Genomic DNA, 13,533 nt, shown 5'->3' on the forward strand with positions numbered 1-13,533 from the left:
GATTGCACATCATAAACTACTGCTGGAAAAAGAAGTGCAGGAGTTTCCAATTGATAACCTGGGTTCCTTGATCCTCTTGCTTTGCTAGCGTAAAGAAGCCTTTTAATCTGCCCATGCAGTTAGAGCTACACATGAGCATCTAGGCAGAGCTGTCAGTTCACATTTTAATTGTGAGAAGACAGACATGGGTCTTTCTTCAGAAGCTGAATAAACCGAGTGCATGTACAGGGACGTTCTTGCATGCATCCTGATTCTTTTCATTGTCTCTAAAATCAATCTTCAGATGAACTGTGCAAAGATTCTCCTACAGTGAATGGCAAATTCTGCCAGGCCTGTACTTTTCTTTGGAAATTGATAATTCCAAAGCAGGTTTTCTCCATGTGAGAAGGAAAATGAGAAAGCAGTGCAGGGTTAGAGTCATTTTAATTCCTTGATGTCCTCCACTGCTTCCACCTCAGCCACAAAGATGTCCCTGCTCCACTGGGGTGGCAGGTGCTGAGCACTGCAGCCTTTCGTCTGCAGGAGCAGAACACTCCCCACGCTGAGCCCCTTAGACGTGTGTATTGGCAGCTGTGAGGGAGCAGACACAAGGTCTTTTAACAACTGCACATAATTCAGGTGACTGCTCTGGAGATGCTAATGTCTAACTGAACAAGTTCACTTTTAGACAATTGATAATTCAATTAAAATGTAAGAGAGAGTAATAGTATGTGCTTATATGCACTCCTGCGTTTGCTTTCTTAATAAGATGAACTTGCCATTTCAGTGAAACTCAGAAATACTTACATTACCATTCTAATTCCTGGTTTGTGTGTATGGTCACATTTCAGTAATGACAACTCAAAGACAGTGCAATGTAGCAACTGTCATGTTATCTAGTACTATAAAGACAAGTAGCTGAAAAGAATATGAAAATAGGGAAATGTTATTTCCAAGTGCAGAGTGTGCTGAGGAAGAGGGAGAGAGGAGAAGGATGATGTTTCATCTAAAATATGCGCCTGGTTCAATGAGGTACCTAAATACAAAACACTACTACTGATTTCAATGAAGATAGCAAAGGGCATCGTCAGCTATATTTCACCCTGGGCTTACATTGTATACAGTTCCTCTAGTGACTGAAAGTATTTCTACAACTAAAATTTCCATCAATAGCATGTGCTTTAAAATAAATACATCTAACTTCCTTAGTACTCACAAATGCAGAAGTTCACAGTTAACCACTGAAAAGTGCAAAAGGCCGAAGAAAGGTGGAAGTATCTTCACTGCTAAAAATTTCAGCCCAGATTAAATCTGTGGGAAACTGAGTGACTATGAAGAATAGGCTTGTGTATGATAGGGTGTACAAATAAAATGACAATGTAATGTGAGGGTTTGACAACAAATCAATCAGAAAAACCAAGAACAAACCATAGTTTTAAATTTGCACTGTGTTATTTGAGAGCAGTCCTAAGGAAATCAAAATTCACCAATTAACTCTCCCTGAAATGATGATGGCTAGGGCATATCGCTGAACTTTAGAGAGCAACTGCTGTTACCTATGTAAGTTCCGGGAAGGGAGATCATAAAATGAAGTTCCATTTGGTGTTACCCATCTTACCCTGGGGCAGGATATTAGCAGTACCATTTTCTTTAACAGCTTTTCTTCCTCATCCTCAGTGGTTGATACTGCTCCAGCAAGGAAATCCTGGTGGGTTTCAGAATAACAGCAGCAGAACTCATGATAGTTACTGCATATGATGGACTAGAAGCTGGCTCATTCTTGGTGAGTTCTGTATCTGGGCTTCCCACACCTGTGTCCTAATAACACCACTGATCTATTGGTCAAAAGAGCTGAATTGTGCATCAGAGCGTTCCCACTTGCTGGTAAGTTTTTTAATTACCCTTTATCTTCCATTTTCTATGCCCATAAAATGGAAGCTACGTGTCCAAGTTCCCACCCCAAATGGCCACTGAATTTGGAGCAAAGACATTTTTATATATCTGAAATGGTTTATAATTTTACCTTTTGACCAATTTTAATTCAAACCATGGATTTTTTCATTTTTGAGTGAATGAACATTAATAGCCTCTCAGAACAGATTCCATAGTTGAGTTAAGCAAGAGCAATACATAAAGTCACCTGAGTTTTTATCATGATGTATAACAGAGAGATTCCCTTCAGCAGAGTTCTGGAGAAGACTGACGTCTCTTCTCAGTTAAGTGTAGAATATGCTTAGTTTTTTGGAGAGTCCTTGGCTCTGCTTGCTGAGAAACTGGGATAATTCAGTGCAGCAAAAATAAGTCTTTTTTTCTAATCAAGACTTACTTGGATTTTTCAGTTTTTTCCCATTCCCCAGTTGAGATTTCCTGTGTCTTGTAACCATTTAACAATATGTTACTAACCATCCATTATGTCCTGCTTTATTCTCTTTTAGATGAAAGAGCCATGTAAAAAGAGAATTCACCAACCCCTGTGACTGAATTTGAGCGATAATGTCAATGGAATTAACACACTGCCATTGTTGAATGGTCTCCTGTGGCTATATAAACATCAAGGTAACACATTTCCAAAGCAGAAGACATCACTGCTGTGGTACTGCTGATCTGTTGTTTTGAGAATATTTCCTTAGTGATGTAGATTTCCTACTGATGTAGATCTACTATTTTGCCTGGTGGATGATGATGTTGGGAGAAAAAGAGAAAAGAAAAAGGTTGATTTTTGCTGAATTTTTGTTTGCTGAAGAAAATCTATTACATTTTTTGGCTAAACATGGAATGAGAGCCCTAGTACACTGAGGTTTATTTAAGATGGCCTCTTACTGGCAAAAATGTTTAAATGACAGCTGTCTTGAGGACCTAATTCCATTTCTGAAGAAGACCTTTTGGAAAAGCTGGGACAGAACTGCCTTCAGGAAACCTAGGATTCTTCAGCCTGAGCAGAGTTAGCTCAAGAATAATTGCCTCCCATACTAGCTTCAGCCATTAGCATAACTTTCATCTCTGAGAACTGAAATAGTCTGACGCTTAAGTACCTTTGGTATGTTGCTGAGTAAAATGTTAGTAAGATGCAAGTTTCAGTTTTAACTTCGAGGCTGGCAAACAAATTGTGAGGCCAGGCTAGTCAGAAAACCTTTTAACTGTGATAATTCCATTCTAGGCTCATTGTCATTGTCTCACCTAATGCAGGAGACAACTGATGTGGATGTTGCACAGAAACTATAATTCCTTGTGTCACAAAACCACTGCATTACAGAAGCCAGAGCTGGTCAGTTAGGACATGCAGGTAACAGTAGTGATTTTGTTTATTATGAGTTTCCTGATCCTGGTTGCAAATAGAAAAAGAACCTGTATTTCTGCAAGTATATTTTCATTTGTCTTCAGGCAAGAAAAAACTTGGTCAGTAAGTGCTAAACCAGAACAGAACCTGGCAAGTTCCCTTCCTAAACACCCCTTGTTTTGTGAGTTTTGCTTCTCTCCAGTCACCTTTAAACAAATGGTGAGTGGGTTTGCTGCATTTCTACGAATTGGAGACCATAAGCCAGGTTTTGAAAGGTGGGAATTAAAGGTTGACCTCAGCAGGCAAAGACAGATGTATCCCTCTCTAGAATCCATTAGACATACCCACTGCCTCTACCAGACCTGGAAAAAAAGGCGTCAGTTTGCAGAGCTGAATTTGGCACTTTCATGAACATTAAGGCTGAAACAAAAGAGAGGGAGATATTGTCCATCCGCAGAATAGCCCTGGGTTAGATTCCTCAAAGACTTTTCAGCACAGGAAATGTTCTGTTTCTGCACTGCTCTTGAGTACCAAGGGGTAGAAAAGAAAGCTGCAATGGAAGGAGGGAGGAGCTGCCTGTGACAGGAATTGTCAGGACATGGAAGATGACTTGGGTGAATTGTGAACACTCTGCTAAACTAAGTGGACACAGTCTGCGTACACTGAAGTCCTTTTCAGTCCCTTGAGAGCTGTTTGAAGCTCTCTGAAAGCAGAGAGGAGAACAGCTAGTAAACTTAGTGCTTCAGAATGCAAGAGAAATTGCTTTTCATCCATGGATCAATCTTTTGTCAGCCCATATACAATGGCTGATGGCTCTAGTGTATTTTCATTGTCACTCAAAGGCTCTTTTTGGGAAATGAAACCCAGTGGCTCAATAACTTGTCACCTTTCCCATGACTCTTGCCTAGGCCTAGGAGTGGGGAAGAGGAGTGCTCTACCAGGCTCAGCAACATTCAGATTGCAGTCACACCTCCCTTGGGAGTCAATAGCTGGTCTTTTGTGAATTATGATGTGTGGAAGTACAGGATTTTATTTTTGTAGATCCTCAGCTGGGTACAAAAGCTGATGCCAGGCCCCCTGAGCCCAGCAAAAAAATACCAATGGCAAAAGCATGCACAGCCTGTTACTTCCCCCCCACCACCACCCTTCACTGTGTCTTATCTTCCTTTTTTTCCCTTCTTTCTTTCTACCCTCACTTTTCCAGACACTTTTTCCCCAGGTACCCACTTCTTTTTCCTCTCTCTCTCTTTTTTTTTTTTTTTTTTTTAATCTTTTGGCAAGAACAGAGGATCTCCTGAACCAGTAAGAGACAGCTCTTCTGAAGAACAGGAGTTACGGAACCCTTTTGCACTTCTGCTGTAGGGTTCTTCAGGAAACCTGTTTGCAGATGGCTCACAGTTCTAGTGCCAAAACTGTCACCAGCCTTGTGACAGCTGCAGCTTTGGCCAACAGCAAGTGATACCAGTGACGGTGCCAGGTAGGAGAAAGTGGTCCATCTTCTGAGTCATCTAATATGCTCATAATTTTATCACCTCAGACTGTAGTAAAGTAGTTGTATACATACTACAAGATCTAAGCATCTAGCAGATAATCTTGTGGGGAAAATACAGCATGATTGCCCTAGTTTATTTCCTGTTATTAGACACTAGCTCTCCATCATCAAGATTCTGAACAAAAGACAGACCTGACCACTGCTCAGAATTGTTGAGGTTCAAACTTGAGCATGAAAGATTCTTCTTGCATTTCATTTGTTTTCCACTCTGACTCTGTTCTGGATGATCAGTGTTTCAGCTCTGGAGCCCACTTAAACTTGGGCAGCTTTGAAATATATTGATGTACACTGTAAGCAAATAATCTCAGAGGAGAGGCAGAGCTACTGTTTCAAGAAACAAATGAGGATGAAGGGAGTGGGTAGAGAGGAAAACTGTGTGTTGTGTTTGTGTCCCGCATGTTCTGTTGGCAGTTGCACTTTTTTGCTTCTAGTGGGGCACTAGCTAAGTTCTAGTATCAACCCTGAAGTGACAATACTCAGTTCTGCTCTCTCCTGCTGTGCAGACACATTCCTCCTTGCAGCTACTAGCTTCGGGCCTGGACCTTTACTCTACCTCCCCAGTGCTTATGAGCACCATATCTTGGACAGTGCCCACTACATGTGAGAAACTGTTGCGAAGGCTGATGCCCTTTTCCCCAGACACTTCATCCAGATTCTCCAGCTCTTAGGAGTCACTGAAGAGAGAAGCAGTCTCCTCACAGAGAATTAAGACCACCAGTAAAGCTCTGAAGCAGTATGATCATGTAAGAGAAGCCTGGACGTTTCCCTCTGCTTGAATCTGTGTTGAATGTGTAGTGCTGTAATGTGCAGTACCTAAGTAAGCCCTGGTTATATTGTACTGGGAAGCAGTCTGTTCATATGCCAGTAGAACATACGTTCTTCTTTGTGGTCCCAGAATCCATTTAGTATCCATTTGAAGAATCATAGGAATAAGAGATAAGCAGGTATCTCAGAGCTTTCTTTGCTACTCATGTGAACGCAAGATTGTTCTCTGCAATACCACTGGTTTGTGTAAAAATCATTTAGAAGTCTAATACAATAAGGGCTTTGCCTGTTAATTCTGTGAACAGGCTACCCTTGCACAGCCGGTATGTTTTTTTCCTGGATTCTCAAATTGCTTCTCTCTCATTTTCATCCCTACTAATGAAGATAATTATATCCTTTTGTAGCATATTAATTCCTCTGTCATGTGTATATTTACACCCTGCAGACATGTTCATTTCTTCTTTGTGCACAGAGCCATCAGTCAAGGAAGCTTTATTTAACAACTCTTCTAATCTTTTCTGAAGTTCAGTTCATCCAGTCTCCCTCCAGTTCCCCAGTAGCTTTGATAATGAGGTGATAAGAATTACATGTAGTTTTACCAGTTTGTTTTACAGCATACTAACAAAGAAGCCCTGCCACTTTCCTGCTTAACTATATGCTATTTTCCACATGCATCCTGTGATTATATTTGACTGCTTTTGTTTCATTGTTGAAAACAAAAGCATCACACTTACTGCAGAAAACCATATGAAATATATTGTGCCCTCTTTAATATTACCATGTTGTTTATAGGTAGATATGGCTGAACATTACTGTTTTCAAAAGAAAAGTTTAAATTATTCTAATAAATCTGGAGGTGGTGGCAAGGAACCACAGAAGTCAGCAGTTCCTCCCTTGAACAACTCCTTGGCAATATGATGTGAAGGGAGGAGAAGGAGTAGTTCCATCCTGGAGAGGAAATAAAAGACAAAGAAGCCAGAAAGACAGAATAGGGGACCATGAATGAGTTTAGACTTCAGATTTTTGCCTCAGGTTTCTGATAATCTGAACCAGTCCTCCCAAGGTGCTGTCATAGCTTCTTTACCCTGTCCTGGAGAGCACAAGTGCTCTTTAAATCTGGTAGGCTCCCTCTGGTCCATGAGCAGTTACTTGAAAATGAAGTACAATACTAGCAACTTCTCCAAAGCTGTAGGTGACTACAGGGATGCAAGCAGGTTTGATGCCATTGTCTGGTCCTCCTGATTGCTTATGTTGTCTTTGGCCCCAGATAATTTTGCACTTGGTGCACAAATACCAACCCAGGTTCTATGTGGTGCTGACCAGCATGGATGCCTGCACCTTACTGTTTTTGTGGCTGTGACAGCCTATCACAATTCCAAGGTCACCTTTTTAATCTCCTGTTTTTTTCACTGCATTTTTTACTTTGCATGCAACAGAGGAACATCTCTCAATGCAAAATGTTCATAAGCAGGGAGAGAGAGATGGGTAAAGTCTGGACTCTTAATACCACTAAGTTAGAGCATGTACAGTTTAAGTTAAAATACATATACAGTTAGTGTAATTGATCATTTTTCCTACTTTAGACATAATAAAACCCCCTAGAATTCTGCGATGGAATTTTGCCACAGCTTTGTCCAGTGGAAGCCTTTGAAACCTCAGACCATTGTAGTGGGATATTCCCCAGAGTGCAGGAGTATTCTCAACATTTATTCTTTTGAGATTCAGGTTAGCTCTTGATCACCCAGAATTCATATGGCAGGAACATTGTGAAGAGGCAGGAAAATTAAATGCTGAATTGTCCTGTCATAACCAGTCCTTAACAAGTATATGTGAAACGTATCTAAAGACTTTCTTGATCTTATCTTGCTGCCTGTTTTTCTCTCCTAATAATTTTTTTAACCCAGTCTCCTGATTTCAGCCCAACTGGGCAGAAGTACAGAAGTCACACAGATGAGTTAGGTCCTGTCGGTTTCTTGAAAATACTCTGTCTGAGGGAATGGCTGCAATGTGAGTTAACATAATAGTAGACAGCAGAGAATCCAAACAGGAAAACTCCTTTTTAAATGCCTTAATTGTGAGAAAAGCATCAGTGAGAGCTCAGGATGGGCCACAGGTGCATGTTGTAGTAAATGCACAAGTGTGAGGGTTCCTTGTGCCCTGTGATAATCTGGCTGGGTTAGTTTTTTACTTTGTGTTAAGAGGAAGAAACTGAGCAGCACCAAGCAGTGAAGCAAGATCGCAGTGAGGAGGAGTGCTGTGAGCTCCCTGGTGGTGAGTCCAGGCCTGCATTGTAGGCAGACTTAACTCTGAATCCTACCTCAGCAGTAGCTCCCTGCAGAAGCTTAAACTGCAGGATTAGGGGGTGGCAAAAGCAGTGACCTCATTATTGATAATCATCAAAGCTGTGCTCACAAGGAATGCTTGCTCTCAGATGTGACTTGGACCTGCACACTCCCCAGCACTCTCAGCAGAATTTAAATATTTCTGTTGAATTTACATTATATTGTTGTTTGTATCTACATTTGGTTGGTAGCATGGCTTAGGTTGTAAAGTGCCAGTCATTTAAAAACAGTTTTGCCATCACAGAAGCAAAGACTGTGTTTTTAAGAATAGTACGTATTATGTGAATGATCACTAAGTGAGAGAGGAGAAGAAATCAAAGTCATTTATGCCTAAATAGATTAAATCCAGTATTTTAAGTATAATGCAGTCATTGCACACCTCTGTTGTTCTCAGTCTCTGTGGAACTGCCTGTATAACTGTTCAGATAGCTCGAAACTGTGTGTCGTCCCTTGGTTTCTCAAGGAATTGCATCCAATGTATTTAAATCATTCAAGTGTCTGATGTTCTTAACAACTTAGAAGCATTTGTCCACTATAGTAGGGCTAATTTTTAATTTGTTTTTCTAAACGCATCTATCCAAAATGATGGTAGGCTTTTATATTCACAGCAGGAAGCATTGTGAGGTTTAAATATCCCTTTAATCACTAAGGATGTAATAAAAACAAGAAGAGTTCTTTGAGCTGCAGAGTGTTACCCAGGGAAAAATCTACTCTGGAGCTTACAAATGTGAGCTAAAGAGACAAACTGGGCAATAAAATCCACAACTATGGACCAAACCGGCTAAAGATGGTCTGTAGCTGCCCATCAGGAGCTGAGACTTGGAGGGGGGAAAAGGCCATTCATCACCTCTAGAGCCATAAGAGCCAGGTCATAAACATTTCACTGGGTAGGGGGAGGGAGCCGTGGGTCTGTGATCCTGCCTGGAGCTTGTACCCTGGCCCATGACTGCAGCAGAGAATGAGTATGAGCAATTTGCCTGTATGAGAAAAATGGGAAGGTGAAAAATCTGGACAGATTAGGGATTACAGGGAAAAGTGGTGGCTGTGATTGATTATGTCGGTTCATGTATGTTTGCATATGAGTGTATGTGCATGTGTATAAATATCGAAGTATTTCTGTATGGATGTTAAGGCAGAGCTATTTGCTGCCTATTTTCTATGGCTGGTCCTTTGTGGCTCCTGATGGAGACCGGTGGGTTTTGGCAGGGTTGCTGTCTCCCCAGGTGTGAGGAGGAAGAGAGCCTTCCCCATGCAGGAGAGGAAAAGCAGCACTTACACCCTGCTGCTTGGTGGCCCTTTCCTGTGTGTGTTGCTCTTGCTGCTGTCAAGTCCTTTCAGTAAGTATTTTTTGTGGATTTGAGTGGGACAGTGCTGAGCCCTGTCTGGGAAACACAATGAGTTGACAGGAAAACAGTGCACCTAACATCAGGAGTCTGTGAAAACTTGAAAGAGCTCTAGACAGAAATATTTTGCATTTGACTCTGGACTGTAGCCTTTGAGGCTAAAATCAGTCTTCAGTGTTAAGTGGCTGCTAAGTATTTCCCTTCTTGTCTTAATGCTAACTGACTGCTAGGAGAAGGGTGCGTATTCCAGTAGGGCTGCGGGAGGGCGGATATCATAAAGGGAAGACAGGAGAGCATCCTCTTTAGTTCAGGAGCACAGCTTTGTGGCCAGATACTTCAGTCCACAAACCTGCAAGAGGAAAAGCCTTGTGTTAAATTTATAATGTCCAACTTTTCAGTTACATAAGCCACTTTCACGCGTTCCCTTCCAGAACAGACCCCTCACTGCTGAAATGCAACCCCCTTGGGGTGGACGCAGGCATGTGGCCGGTCCCTGCAGCACACTGTGCCTGGATCCAGGGATCCTGTGGTGAATTAGCATTGAGTTGCTACCAACAGGCCCTCTCCAACCAACTGTTTTGTTTTGCCAAATGTGATTTTTGCTTTTTGAGAGCACAGGGCAGATTTGGGGGTGATACAATTTGGGGCTCAGCATGGGGTTTTCATCCCTACTGAGGTCTGCCTTCTTCGGGTTCCCAGGGTAGGATGGAACATGCCTGAAGACACCAGACAGCTTTTCCCAGATAAAAGCTATCAAATCCAACCATAAAGCGAAGGGGAAAAGGTGGCATTTCCCACCATCAGAAGGAAATGCTGTGTTGTGTGAGCTGCTGTAAGGAACTGGGTAGGAACTGTTCCTTATGCTATCACACAATGGGAAACTACATGTACTGCTACTTCTTCAGAGGATCTCAAAACACTCTGTAGGCTTTTATCATTCCTGTAGTCACCCACAGAGACTTGCTCATTAAGCTGCTCAAATTCAGGCTGTGCCCATGCTGCCAGAGCTTAGCTGCTCTGTCCTGACCAACCCTGCTCCACTCCCTTGATCAGCTCTATGCTGTCTGAGGAGTTGCACTTACATTTCCTTTTCTTCAGTGTGAGATGTTGTTCACTTAGAAGCAGTCACATGCTTCAAGGCTGGCACGGCTATAGGAGCAGGTTTCATTAGGCCTTTTGTCTGGAAAACACGGCTTTTCCCCAAGGTCCTGTGTGTGTAATAAGGCCCCATTTACTCTGCAGTGAGTTGGGCCTGTAGTTAAGGGGCAGGTTGGTGGGTTCTGAAGCCGTCTGGAGAGTTTGAGGTTGCTTCATGCTTTTAATTAAGTATGAAAATAAGTAGCTATAGTGTAAGGCTATCTATTTTGTTTTGTTCTGTTAATGACACGTCGTCTTTCCACATTTTCAGTATTTGTTGTGTTGAAGATGGCAGAGTATCCTTCATAAAGAGTTGCCAAGATGCTCTGGGACTGTGGCCAGGTGTGAATCTGCTAAATGAGTCACGTTTAAATGGCAGTAAGGCTATCCTCATGTTTCAAGGGGAGTTTGTCTTCAATGCAGTTTGCACTTCTCCACATTACTTTCTCTTGCTTGTGCAAACTCAGGCAAACAACACTGCTTCACTTAATCCCAGTTTTGTTAAAGCTTCCTCACAACCCTGTCCACAGAGGGAAGCTGCAAGGGCTGGATTACTGGCTACTGCACCAAGTGCATATACATGAGCAATAATCCAAGACTGTTTCTTTCCAAAGAGTATTCTTGCATTTCAGCAGTCTCCCAGGCAATAACTTCATGCCTCACACTTGAGCTTGCTCTCAGGGCAGAACACTGTCCTGCAATTTCTGCTAGACAGAGAGGTGGTGGGGCATTCTGCGCAGCCGCTTGCAGACTGAGATCCTGAGCCTCCTGCTAGCTGACACGTTATCTGTTCTTCCACAGTCTGAGAGCCCCAGACACTAGCCAGAGATGGCAAGATCATCACCCAGAGCTAGGAGGGTATGTGTGCAGACCAGTTCTCTATAGGGTCCTGTTGAGTGTTAAGGGTTAAAGCTTCACTTAAGGTGAGAGAAGTGCCAGAAAACATTTGCCTTACTACAAAACCCAGAGGAGAATGTTTCTTTCTAATCACCTCCTCAAAGAGATGCAAAGCAAAAGTTCTTGGCCTCTGCTTTTGTCATCACACATCCCTTCCCTCCTGCACTGCCCTACTTCATCCCCTTTAGCTCAGGGGGAGAGCCTACTGTTAGAGCTAGGCACAGCAGGATTTTTACCTGCTGCTGTAAATGTGCTTGGAGCAGAGCCGTGCATGTCAGACTTACACATGTCAGATCCACTATCTCTCCCATCCCTTTCCACACCCCCAGCCTCCAATTTGTCAGTGTTAGACACCAGCACATTCACCTCTGGCTTCCCAGCAAACTGCCTGAGGGCATTCAATGGACAGACAGACAAGGGAGTAATGTGCTAAATTCACCCTTTGCTAGTGATTAATTTCATGGGGATTGCCCCTGTTAGCCACACTTTCCAGCAGCAGTAACAAATTCACTTCCCCCCCCCCCTTTTAAAACCTTTCCAGTGCAACTGGAGTGGCTGGGAGAAAGCTAGCTGTTAACCGGTCATGGGTGATTAGTGACTCCACCTTCCCCATCAATCAGCTGGGAAAAGCCAAAAGGATTTGAGTACTTGTAGCAAATGTGTGTTCTCTAGACATGCTGATAGGCAGCGTGCAAATGCAGTAGCAGCAGGAGACCATCTCATACTTTTTCCTGGAAGAAGTCATGATACACGTCCCACGCTCTTGTCAGGTGAGGAGTCTGAAATTCCCAGTGCTGCTGCTGTTGCGCAGTTTCTAACTGTGTGGGATGTTGATCCATTGCCACTAGCTTGAATCTGACCCAATTTTTGTTCTATTTTTTCTTTTCAGATTCTGATCATGGTTGTCTTTTTGACATTCTACAATTAAAATACTAGCATTAGAAAAGCAGGACATGGCAGGGGCAGATTTGATGTTGTCTTTGCCTTTGTGGCCGAGCAGAAAAGCGTTTCTGCATCCTGTTTTGTTTTTCGGTAGTGGCAGTGCAAGTACAAGCAGAGGAGATTTGACCTTTATACCATGTTCAGCTCATCTTTTCCTTTCCTATTTATTTTTCCACAATGTAATAAATAATCTCCAGTTGAGCTACAAGCTGATGTTCCTCCAACACATGATAGTTCTCTCCTTAGTGGTACTCAGGCTCCCTGGCTCTGGATGACCCTAAGGTAGCTGAAGAAGAGCCTGTGGTCTTCAGTGGTTTTAAAGGGATGTCAGGGAGGCTGGGTGTGGTTCTTCACAGGTGCCAGGAGGCGATGGACCATCTCCTGCTATAAAATCCTCCTCAGGAATTCTCAAACTCTCTAACCTATTTCTTTTACATGTTCTTCCTTGCCATCCTAAGCACTGGCTTTTATATCTCTGCTAGTACTGGCATGCCTAGAATTCAGTATACCGCTGAAAGAGAGCCAGTCCCTCTTCTGATTGAACTCCTTTGTCCTCTTTGCATGTCCTTGCATTGCCTGCTCCAAAAGGCAGTAAAAACAGAACAAAAGGACGTTGCTTGGATATAGGATCTGACTAAATCAGAATATGTTTTGCATGTCACTGACAAAATAAAAAAATATTTATTGGAAGCAAAACTAGATGGAATCAGCTGCAGCCTTACAGCAAGCTCCTAAATTTGCTGTGCAGGATCCAACACTGGCCCATTGAGACTGATATCCTGCCTCTGACCTCCAGCTTTTGAACATCATCGACCTGTAAATGTTAGTATAGCCATTTCTGTATGTGAATGCATAGAAATGCATTCTTAACCCCCTAATCCCTCTTAACCCAGGTGTAGTGGCTGTTCTGTGCCCTGAAGCAGGAGACTTGATTGCTGTCTCTTAGCACTTGTAAACACTTATAAGTACAAAAGCTAATGGTCACACTTGCAGAATAAACTAATTACGGGAAAATGTTCAAGTCTTTCAGTTTCTGCGCAGGCTTCCTTCAGTAAGAGCAATGCCTTGAACGAGGCCTAAAACCAGTGCCTGACCCATATTGAGACTTTTGGATCGTGCATTAGCCCTGGAAGGTGCCAGCCAGAGGAGCTGGGTGCCAGTAAAATGATACCCTAGCAGGGCTCAGCTGAAAAGGTACCACATGTAGGTCAGCCTCAGTACTGAGCTTCGGAACAGATGTGGTGCAGTGCCCTGCTGTAGACAAACAGTGCAGCAGGAAAATTAACTGTGCGGTCAGGG

Source organism: Nestor notabilis, unplaced genomic scaffold (genome assembly GCF_000696875.1).
Source record: "Nestor notabilis isolate BGI_N333 unplaced genomic scaffold, ASM69687v1 scaffold6174, whole genome shotgun sequence".
Lineage (NCBI taxonomy): Eukaryota > Metazoa > Chordata > Aves > Psittaciformes > Psittacidae > Nestor > Nestor notabilis.